The 12195-nt window shown below is 38.5% G+C and overlaps 1 protein-coding gene and 1 long non-coding RNA gene across 6 annotated transcripts in view; one reads left to right on the top strand and one right to left on the bottom strand.

Annotated features, from left to right (window-relative positions):
- ddc (dopa decarboxylase) overlaps positions 1-12195 on the bottom strand; it is a 42316-nt gene that overhangs the window by 20795 nt on the left and 9326 nt on the right. Inside the window, exon 1 of one of the 2 annotated variants that reach the window (XM_085176066.1) lies at positions 2902-3011. The exons of the other annotated variant lie outside the window; for it this stretch is intronic. The gene's annotated coding sequence lies outside the window, so the exon portion shown is untranslated. Of the gene's footprint in view, positions 1-2901; positions 3012-12195 lie in introns of those variants that run through there. 2 annotated transcript variants of the gene reach the window in all.
- LOC146507862 (uncharacterized) lies at positions 5495-11182 on the top strand. Of its 4 annotated transcripts, XR_014876660.1 has the most exons (5): positions 5516-8120; positions 8428-8472; positions 9176-9220; positions 10131-10259; positions 10757-11182. It is a non-coding gene; the product is annotated as an uncharacterized LOC146507862 (long non-coding RNA). The 4 variants fall into 4 exon arrangements; XR_014876659.1 differs by having other exon boundaries at positions 5495-8120; positions 9176-10259; XR_014876662.1 differs by lacking the exon at positions 9176-9220 and having other exon boundaries at positions 5517-8120.

Raw genomic sequence — 12195 nt, 5'->3', positions numbered from 1 at the left:
ATCAAACATATCTCTCTTGAATTAATTTTCTCTGTTTTCTTTGTGTTATTGTTGGGTCTCCATCTTACATTATAAAGCATCTTGAAGCAACTGTTGTAGTGATTTGGTGTATATAAATAAAATGGAACTGAATGACATCAAGTCATTTTGTACCTGAAAAAACATTCCTGTCACAATGTAAAAGCCAAAATCAGTTTTTGGAAATTAGACCTTTATATATGCTTTATTTATTAGGGGTGCAACAATACTCGTATCGATATTGAACCGTTCGATACAGTGCTTTTGGTTCGGTACGCATATGTATCGAACAATACAAAATTTTTAATTTATTTTATCAACTTTCCTTCTGACGATGCTGTCTGTGTGGAGCGCTCAGTGGATTTGCGCTAGACAGTGCAGCCTAGGCGGAGTAGTCGAAGGCAGATTCACTGAGCGCCAGGCAAGCTAGCAAGACAGAAGTTAAGCTCTTGTTGCAACATGGCAAATTGAACCTCCCCCACCCTCATTCAGATCTGGCGTTTGGAACTATTTTGGTTTTCATGTGAGGTATGACCCTGAAGGTAAGTGCGTCATGGACTAAAGTAAAACAGTATGTCGGATGTGCCACGCAATGCTCAATTACATGGGTGGGAACTAATGCGTTAGCACAGTTTGCTCGTTAACATGTTGGCCGTCCAGCCCCACGCACGGGGCGATCGGTGGTAGCTCGTTAACGGAGATTCGCCGTGTTGTGGCGTTAACTTCATTTCAACGAGATTTACGCTGACAGCACTAGTGAGAACACAACGAATATGACTGCACATTTACTCCGACATCATCCTAGTGCAAAGACAAGTGGAAGCAGACAAAAACAACAAGCACGCATGCTACAAACTTTACCCAAGTCATTTAGATAGCCGTTAGCACATGATTCTCCTTATGGGGACCTGATATGTTTACTATGCTGCTGAGAATATATCCCAGAAGAAGCGTATAGTATAGCTTTTATTTTGGAAAGAGCCATTTCTCTGTAATAAACTCTCTTTTCCAAAGATGATTGATTTCTCGATCAGATAGATTTATTTTTTTATTACTTTGTTGTTTCAGCAACGTTAAATTTAAAAACTGTACTTTTGAGTTAAAATATATATCTATAATTTTAATAAATGACAAATTAAAAAGGCATGAACATTTATTTGTATCGAAAAAATATCGAACCGTGACACCAAAGTATCAAACCGAACCGTGAATTTTGTGTATCGTTGCACCCCTATTATTTATCTACATGAAAGGTATCACTGACACTAAAAATGCCAAGGGCAGCAGAAATGGCACCAATAACACCCCAGTTTTATAAAGATTTTAATGCAGAGTCATAAAGACACTTTTATGCATAACCCTTTCTTAAATCCTGTTGACTACAATCTATTTCCCAATATACGCAAACACAGACATTTAAAAAAACACTCAGAAACATCAGAAATTGGCACAAACCTGGCAGCACTGATAAAACCTGGCTAAAAAGGGACTTTTCATCACATTTGGGAGCAAGACCCACCTTTATGTCAGAAATGTGCTCCAAGAAGATTACAAACCTGCCAGCAGAATCAGAAATACTTTTACCATGAACAAAGGGAGAAGCTCTACAGTATGTATAAGAAAAGCAACATCTCTTAATTTACTGCAAATCGATGAAAGATAAGCTTTCTCAATGCAGGTTCTTTTCAGTCTAGTATTATCTCTAAAATGAGTTTCCTGCAAGTATATGACAGGTGCTGTAAATACTAGAAATGCTAGATGGTGATTTCTTAAGCTGAGCCATAAAGAGACAAAGATTTCAACATGTGACCAGAACAGTGGTTCTTAACCTTTTTGGAGGTACCGAACCCCACCAGTTTCATATGCACATTCACTGAAACCCTCTTTAGTGAAAAATAAAATAAGATTTTTTTTCAAATTCAAGACATACATATGTTTTTTACTGGTGCACAAAATGAGCCGTGCATGTCACGGCGGAGGCTCTGCCGAACCCCTGAGACCGACTTACCGAACCCCTAGGGTTCGATCGAACCCAGGTTAAGAACCACTGGACCAGAACAATAAAAGGAAAAGACAAGAGAGAGGAAAAAAGGACAAAGACAAACAATTCTAAATATACAAGAGCACAGTAAGCACAACAGAAGCATCCATACAATTATGTGTGTTACTTCTGCCCACAATAAACCAAAACAACCTGTAAACAACAGAACAGACAGTGATGTCATTTTAAATAAAAAAAAGTAACTTTTTTTTAAGTAAACAGAATTTAAAAAAAAAAAAAAATACTAGTAATTCAGCATCAGTATGCTTCAAGTAGAGCACTCCATATTATATCCAAGTCTGTGAACAGAGACAGCAGCAGCACAGCACATAGCTGTCGTTGAAAATGTGCTGTGCATTGCTTGCACAACTTAAACAGGCCAAAAGCTCCATTTGCATTCACTGTATGGAGTACAGGCATGGTTTCATAACAGTGTCAGTTTCATAAATCTGTTCAAATCAAGCCACCATCAAGACTTCCTTGTTTGTGTTAACATTGAATTATTTCAACGCATTTAATTTCCATTTCACGCGTCTCACAGTAACAAGCAAACCTTTTGCAGTCCTACAATAAATGAATAGAAGCACAAGAACACAAGCTTTAAAGACACCGTATTTGAACAGAAACGACTGTCAAACTGCTGATTCAGTGCTACAACAGCATATGAACATTGCCCCCTGAGCTCCACTACTGCTATCATTCAACAAGTGTTTCACCCTGCAAGTCTCTGTCCCTTGTTGAGATGACAAGTGAGTCCCTTATCCTTATCCTTATCCCAAATAGGATTACACATGTTGCATGAATATCTGTGTGTGTCTATGTGTGTGTGTCTGTATACTCACATCTACAGGTGAGCTTCAGCTTCAGCAGCGGTGTTTGAATTGTGGATCTCTTCCTTTAGCGTCCACAAAGAGACCGACAGCTAGGCACGTGGTGAGTGTGTTTGCGTGTGTGTGTAAGCAGGACAAGAGACATTTGCTCCTTTTATCTTGCCACTTACCACCCTCATCCCACCAACCCCCACCAGACCAGCCAATGGGAATGGGGCTCATGGCCAACGTAAGAAAGACTGATTCACAAGGAGTTCCTGGAGCTGCTATTACCATGTCTCCACACACACATGTACATTGCACTCGTGCACACAGTGCATACAAACACACAAAAACGGGCACTCAGTCTTTTTACATATATTTTTACCACATCCTCTAAATGTACACAGATACAGACATAAAGACACAATTAGCACTAAAATAATGTGCACATAAAGATAAAATAAACAACTAATAACAAAAATAGTGTTAGTAATTTGTAATTTTATGATAACGCATTGTACTTTTGCACAGTTAGGAGGTACTTTTTTTGTGACAAAGGAAAAGCCTAATGCATCCAATTTGAAACCACCACTAAATAAAGTGGTTGTTTACACAATTTTTTTGAAATCACACTGAAAAATATGTTTTTGTAAACCAGCCTGGTGTTATTATTGTTTTCATTTTTGCTCATTATGAGCTGTCCATGTGTGTTACATATATGATGTGGAAATCAACCTGAAATAATTAGAATTCACTGTAAGTTTATATGAAGTTGAATGAACAAGAGCACTCAAAGTGCTTTATGCTAAAAATGCTATTCTACTATTTCTATCTACTACATACAGTCAAATCTGTCAAAATGCTTTAATGCTATTACCACTAGTACTCTTTCTTTATAAAATGCATCCTGACTTAACAAAACGAGGTTCGAAATACTCAGAACCAGCATCCACATCTTGAAATAGAAGCCAAAATGTAAGCTAATGTGCAATAGCACTGAGGTAAGACAGGAGCTCCCACTTACTATGGCAACATGTAATTCTCTATCAAAGCAGCAAATTATTATATTCTTCCTGATCACTGTGCTGGTGGGCATGATCACTCATTTCATGGTCATTTGTCGGTGACTGTGGCTCAGGGGGTTGGGAAGCGTATCTGTAACCGGAAGGTTGCCGGTTCGTTCCCCGGGCTCTCTGTCCTGGTTGTTGTGTCCTTGGGCAAGACACTTTACCCTACCGCCTACTGGTGTTGGCCAGAGGGGCCGATGGCGCAATATGGCAGCCTCACTTCTGTCAGTCTGCCCCAGGGCAGCTGTGGCTACAACCGTGGCTTGCCTCCACCAGTGTGTGAATGTGAGAGTGAATGAATAGTGGCATTGTAAAGCGCTTTGGGTGCCTTGAAAAGCGCTATATAAATCCAATCCATTATTATTATTTCAGCAGATGTTAGTTATCAAAGTTAGATATTTTTGCATGTGTGACATTTTTGATAGATACACCTGGATTGAGGGAATTTACAACCCCCAGGCCAGAAATGTCAGTGTGTGTGTGTGTGTGCGTGTGTACTTGTTTTCATGACATCTTAGGACAATTTTATGATAACACACTCACAAAATGAGGACGCTCAGAAAAATGAGGACATTTTTGAGGTCCTCATTTTTCTGAGCCTTCTAAAGTGTTCTAGAGGCTCCCAACATGCTCCCAAACCAAAAATCTCGAAAGTCCTGAAACATCACAATTTTATGAAAAAGTGTGTTTAAGTGTGTTTAGCGTTTTTGCTCACTTTCAGTTTTGGCACCTACTGGCCAGTTTTGGAACTTAACACACTTTAAACACACTTTCAGTGACGTCACTCTGCGAGTCCTCATATTGTAGGTGTGTCAGACACAATAACACATTTGACCCAGGTTATACCCTTCTGGGGCTTAGCGGACACATGCGTGGACAGCACCTTTTAGCTCTTATGTCCACAGTCGTATTCAATGTTGAAATGGAGGTGAACTTTATTTGAATCATTCGTGGAATAATAACAGATAAGATTTGAGGCTTCTGAAAATTGTTCGTTCAAACCTTGCCAATTAAACAATCATTCTAACACACATCAAAAACTTTTCCCATTTTTATACATATTAGGGTGAGCTATAAGCAAGGGTAACAACAGTTAAATCAGGCAAATCTTGACAAAAATGAAGGTCTTTAGATTCAGTTATCAGTGCCTGCACATCTTGGGTTTTTTTGTTGTTGACAAAATGTCTCGAAATATAAAGTTTCAACATTTGTCTAATTATATTACTATTAATTAATGAGTCTTACTTCTCAAGATCAATGCACAAATTGTCTGACCTTCACTATGCAGAATGATGTGTGTGCAGATTTTGACCCTTGAAGAGTTTATATTAATCTGCATTAATATAATTGCATCTGCAATCTGCAGTTGAACTTGGAGATTCCTGCCGCTGTCATCTGATTCAGTATGATCATCAGGCTCAGTCTCGACTCTGTGTATCTACAAGAACTGATGAAAAAAGTCAACACTTCATTATATTTTAAATTCAACTTACCTTATACTTTTTACAATATAGTATAAAATGCATATTGTTTCTTTAAAAACTAATAACAAAACTGCAGAATGCACAATTCCAGCTTCATTTAGTAATTCAATTAGTAAATAAAAGTGAGTAATTAAGTCACTTAATTAACTAAGCAACTGTAAATGTTACAGTATGCAGCAGTACAATTCAATTTCAATTCAATTTTATTTATATAGCGCCAAATCACAAAAAAAAGTCGCCTCAAGGCCCTTCATAGGTACAGAGAAAAACCCAACAATCATATGACCACCTATGAGCAAGCACTTTGGCGACAGTGGGAAGGAAAAACTCCCTTTTAACAGGAAGAAACCTCTGGCAGAACCAGGCTCAGGGAGGGGCGGCCATCTGCTGCGACCGGTTGGGGTGAGAGAAGGAAAACAGGATGAAAGACATGTTGTGGAAGAGAGACAGAGGTTAATAACAGATATGATTCAATGCAGAGAGGTCTATTAACACATAGTGAGTGAGAAAGGTGACTGGAAAGGAAAAACTCAATGCATCATGGGAATTCCCGGCAGCCTACATCTATTGCAGCATAACTAAGGGAGGATTCAGGGTCACCTGGTCCAGCCCTAACTATATGCTTTAGCAAAAAGGAAAGTTTTAAGCCTAATCTTGAAAGTAGAGATAGTGTCTGTCTCCTGAATCCAGGCTGCCGGGGGATTCCCATGATGCACTGAGTTTTTTCCTTTCCAGTCACCTTTCTCACTCACTATGTGTTAATAGACCTCTCTGCACTGAATCATACTTGTTATTAATCCACAGCATGTCTTATTAATCCACAGCATGGCTTACAAAAGTATTCGGCCCCCTTAAACTTTCCCACATTTTGTCACATTACAGCCACAAACATGAATCAATTTTATTGGAATTCCACGTGAAAGACCAATACAAAGTGGTGTACACGTGAGAAGTGGAACAAAAATCATACATGATTCCAAACATTTTTTACAAATAAATAACTGAAAACTGGGGTGTGCGTAATTATTCAGCCCCCTGAGTCAATACTTTGTAGAACCACCTTTTGCTGCAATTGGATTCCATTAAAATTGATTCATGTTTGTGGCAGTAATGTGACAAAATGTGGAAAAGGGGGACGAATACATTTGCAAGCCACTGTAAGTACACAGAGAGATAATGAGGGGATGAGGAACAGCTGGGACAAATCAGACCTAACAAGACAAGGGGAAACAAAACTAGACACACTGGATATAGGACAAGGATTTTCACAATAAAACAGACATAACAAGGGTAATCTAATAAACAAATGAACTTAGCGAACCTAAAGAACTTATAAATAAACATCGACATCCAAACAAACTAAAACTTAAAATGCTGGGTCAACAGACCGAGGAAAGTGACAGTAAAATCATTTATTATACACATTATACTTATTTTCTTAAATTGCTTATCTATTATCTGTATTTTCCCCTGGGGGTCTAGGGGTGCTGCTCTTCTTTTCATAACAAATTAGGACATGTTTATGATAACACACTGACAATATCAAGACAAATTTGGCCTTACTCCATCAGTGAACAACATGCCCATGCTAACTTAAACTAGACCAGCAAGCTAACCACATGTGTACCAAGTGTTACTTAACAATAGGTACCAAACAAATTAACGGAACGAAATTAACTGTAACAGCAGTTTGCAAAACATTGTGACAGTTCTCAAGTGTTCCTACCTCAAATACAGCGCGTGTTGCTGTGTTTTTGTTGTTAAATGGACGAGGAGAGCCCATGGCTGGTGAGAGGATGTAGCATTTCGTCAGTGGAGCATAGAACAACGTCTGTGATTGGTCAACAAGTGAGTAAAGCTGCATCTGATTGTTCGAAAGCCTCAACCAAAGAGCTGCTGGTCACAGCAAGATACAAACTCGCTTGAGCTCTGCGTGAACGGCACATCCGGGACCTTCAGCACTCAGGAGAGATTTATCTTGACGTATGTATTTACCTTTGATATCCATGATTCGACGCACACTTCGCAAGGTAAAGTTGTATGTTTAACAAGCTAATTAACGTTAGTTAAACGGAATTAAAACAATGCACAAACTGAAAGTGGTGAATGATGATAAATGTTAAAAAATTACTTAAGATTTATCTTCAACAATAGATATTAGAAGTTAAATTTAACTGTTCTTAAATTCCCACTGGAGTTAAAGGGACCTGCGGCCTAGCATGTGCTCTGCATCTTCAACTGCAGAGACAGTCAGCCTAAGCTCTTTTTAAGTGTAGCTAACTGCAACACACATTTTTTTCAACACAAGATATGTTTGGGGGGATTTAAATGATAATATTAATGTTTTCGTATTTAGCACAAATCAATAATATTATAGTTATTCGCTCATGGTCTGGGTTTCTGACCCAGCGTTTCAGACGTTATTCTAAGGTTTTTGAGTTTCTTATGTTTGGTGGCGGGTTAGTTGACTTTGGCATAACGTTATTAACATCGTTTTAAGGAATTTATGTTAGGGCTGTATATTACCACGTTTGTATTTTCATGCCATGTTTCCTGTTTTATTTTGAAAGAGTCTGTTGTGTTCAGTTCATTAATCTCACTTCCCTGTTGTGTCAATAGAATCATTTGTGCAAGCTACTACCCTGCTGTCCCTCCATCCTGTCTCAACCTCCAACAGGAAAGTAGAAGTCCTCATATGGTATGACCAGTGATTGTAGTGTGTGTTACATTGTTCTCATATTGTTTTAAGCTGTGAAGCACATGAGTGTGTTTAAGTAGAAGTCCTCATATGGTAGGACCAGTGATTGTAGTGTGTGTGTTACACTGTCCTCATATTGTTGGGTAGCAGAACTGTACAGTGTTAAGTTTCTATAGAATCTGGTATAAGGAAGTCAGATCCTTCTGTAGTAATGTTCACTGATACAAATATGATCTGTAGTTAATTATCTAGTCGGGATTTATACTAGAGAATGTTTCTGACGTTATATTGTTGTCTTTTGTTGCAGACACCAAGTGCTGAGGTTCTGTCTCAACCTCCTTCAGACCAATTGGTGAGTGACATACCCACTTCATTCTTCCAACAGGTTACACATTATTTTTTTGTATTTGGTATCAAGTATATGTGTCAGTTGGGCCTAGTGCATAAATGAAATGCACTTTGATTGTATTAAAACAATCAGTTTGAGTCAAAGTTAACCAAAATCAACATTAGCATTAGGAGAAAGTAATTGTCTATACCATTTGTTAGTGCAAACGTTCCCTTAAAGCATCAGCTTTGATCTTTATTCTTACTACATTTGATATTCTTGTCCTTTTACACATGTTTTTGTCCATTTAACCTCCCACTGATCAGTTTACATGATTTAATTTATGGGGAAATAGATGGCTTTACATCAGTGTTGGGTTTAGAGCTTTTATTGACAACAGCAGGAGAAGTAAGAAGTCAGGAACATGAACTCTACATGTGTTCAGTCGTCATGTCCTCATATTGTTTTAAGCTGTGAAGGACATGAGTGTGTTTAAGTAGAAGTCCTCATATGGTAGGACCAGTGATTGTAGTGTGTGTGTTACACTGTCCTCATATTGTTGGGTAGCAGAACTGTACAGTGTTAAGTTTCTATAGAATCTGGTATAAGGAAGTCAGATCCTTCTGTAATAATGTTCACTGATACAAATATGATCTGTAGTTAATTATCTAGTCAGGATTTACAGTACAGAATGTTTCTGACGTTATATTGTTGTCTTTTGTTGCAGACACCAAGTGCTGAGGTCCTGTCTCAACCTCCTTCAGACCAATTGGTGAGTGACATACCCACTTCATTCTTCCAACAGGTTACACATTATTTTTTTGTATTTGGAATAAAGTATATGTGTCAGTTGGGCCTAGTGCATAAATGAAATGCACTTTGATTGTATTAAAATAATCAGTTTGATTGAAAGTTTTCCATATTCAACATTAGCATTACTTGTTTGTGAACATCTTAGGAGAATGAAATTGGCGTACCATTTGTTAGTCCTAACTTTCCCTTTAAAACTTCAGCTTGATCTTTATTCCGACAAAATTTGATGTTTTTGTGTTTTTGTGTTACATTGTCCTCAGATTGTTTTAAGCTGTGAAGGACATGAATTTGTTTTTGTAGCCTTTCTCAATTGGTAGAACCAACAACTCTAGTGTGTGTTACACTGAAACTGAACAGAGGGATGGTTGTCATGATGATAATAATACTCTATCCGATTTCAAACAATCACACTGTGATGAGTACACATGTAAAATATTCATATCAAATGGTAAATGGCCTGTATTTGTATAGCGCTTTACTAGTCCCTAAGGACCCCAAAGCGCTTTACACATTCAGTCATCCACACACACATTCACACACTGGTGATGGCAGCTACATTGTAGCCACAGCCACCCTGGGGCGCACTGACAGAGGCGAGGCTGCCGAACACTGGCGCCACCGGGCCCTCTGACCACCACCAGTAGGCAACGGGTGAAGTGTCTTGCCCAAGGACACAATGACCGAGACTGTCGGAGCCGGGGCTCGAACCGGCAACCTTCCGATTACAACTCTTGAGCCACGATCGCCCCTTAGCCCCTTAATGTAGAATTACACACTGCCCAATGCTGACTTTGCCTACAATGCAGAGAAAAAAGCAAACAGACCTATTGCATGCATTGATTCTCATATTTCACTGTTACTTTTCAAAGGCTCAAGGACCAAGTATTCTGGGGTTCCAAGCCACACGCTTTACTCAGCTGCCCTGGACAACATGAAGGGCACCTCTGCCTCAATCACCCTGGACAACAAAAACATTAGCAACACTTCACCAAGAAGGGGTAAAGGCACCCAAATACAAAATGTTTTAGCTGAATATACTTGTTGTCAAAGGACAAGTTTATTGTTTTCAGACATGACACTATTGAGACTTTTATCATAAATCATTTCATCTTATTTGATTCCCAGCAGAACACAGCACTTCAAATGGTTCATTCCAAGCATCCTTAAAGGAGCAATAAGCAATATCTTTTCACTGCTAGGTGTGCTGTTGTGTACTGCCTGTAAACCAAACAAAGTCTATGGCTGGAGATCAACACAGAGAGAGGGATTATGACTTCATGCTGTACTCCAGATGTAATTACACCTCTAGTTCTTCACATAGCCATTTTTAATTCCTTCAACCTAAGTATGATGAATTGTGCTTATTGCTCCTTTAAAGTGCTCCAGTAGAAAGCAAGGTTTAAGAACATTTTGTATTCACATTATAAACTAGAATATTTTCTATCTTTTCTTGCATTCACATTAAGATATTTTCTTTTGTTTCCATTTATGACAGCTGGGAAGGTGAGAAGCAAGTGGACAAATGATGAAGTGAAGGTTGCTGAGCGGCACGTTTCACTTCATAACAAGCTGCAAAGTACCAGGTAAAAAGGAATGTAACTGCTGCCTCCAAGCAGAGCCGGCAGCTCTGAAAGGCAGAGACTGGGTTGTCATAAGGTACTACATCCACAACAGGATCATAGCATTAAAAGAAAGATGCAAGAAAAAAAGAAACAAGCAAGACAGATACTTTGTTACTTCCACAGTTATGTCAGTATTGCAGTTTTCTGTATTGCATTGTTCTTACTCATAAATCTGTGGTTTATGCTGGGTGCTTTTTGCAATTAAATGATAAGAAAGGCAGATAATGTTCCACGTTTTTATTCACATGAACATTCACTACAAAATGAATTAATGCATTACAATATTAAGACTTAAAAAGTAGACTGACCACATTTGACCTATGTCTTTTTTTAAGTCTCTACACAGCTCAGATTTACTGTTTTATTATCACATAAATGTCTGATATTTCTGTCAGAAGTTACCCGACTGGTGAGCATTACTATTGTGCATCCATGCCTATTATATTGTAATCTCAAAAGGAGCCAAGCTAAAAATACAGAACCTACCCTTACCTGGTCCTTATAAGTCATGTATACTTGAAAATTATGTGTGTATCCATGGGCTTCACAATTCACCTAAACATGAAATATCAGTCTGTGACCTTGCGGTACTCATAAGTCACATAAACCTGACAGTGTCCTCACAAGTAGCATTAAATTCAGGTTTGACCAAAATTTAGCCCTAGTCAAAATCTCAACAGATGGGCGTGTTCCTAGAAGCATGGGTCAAACTTTTTGTGATTCCCATGCCTCTAGGACCTTCGGAAAGGCACGTTCCCATTTGTCACATTTTTGTCATACGTACTGATATATCATGAAAACACGTATGTGTGTGTGTGTGTGTCAACATTTCTAGGTTGAATAAGCATTTAATTGTCCACAGTGAGTTTTTCAGTTCACCCATTTTAATTATTTCAATCAAAAAGGGATTCTGGTATATCCGTTTTTCAGGGAGTTTTTTTTTCCCTTTTCTTAATAGTTTCCTTTGAGAAAATTGTTAACTCAGTTCAGGAATTGCTATAATATTTCCCAGAGCAGGTGCGAACTACTGGACTACACCAAAGAACTTTCAATGCAATTTAGTATGCCAAACCCCCCACCATAAATCAAGAGGGCGGCTCCACCTGGGTTCTTTCAGCTTCCACGAATGTGCACTATATTAACATTAAATGTGACTTTGGAATTGAAGGTACAAACCTATTTGGTTTCCCCTTTTGTTACTTTTCTGAGCATTGAGGTTTGAGGTTCACTGCATGTTTGACTTTCCCACTAGATGGCTCATGCACTTTCACTGGGCTGAACTTATAAAAACTTAACACAGTCTGTGTGTGAG

This window comes from Neolamprologus multifasciatus, chromosome 11 (assembly GCF_963576455.1).
Source record: "Neolamprologus multifasciatus chromosome 11, fNeoMul1.2, whole genome shotgun sequence".
Classification (NCBI taxonomy): Eukaryota; Metazoa; Chordata; class Actinopteri; order Cichliformes; family Cichlidae; genus Neolamprologus; species Neolamprologus multifasciatus.
Note: the sequence above shows the minus strand (reverse complement) of the source record. Positions and strands in the feature narration are given on the sequence as shown.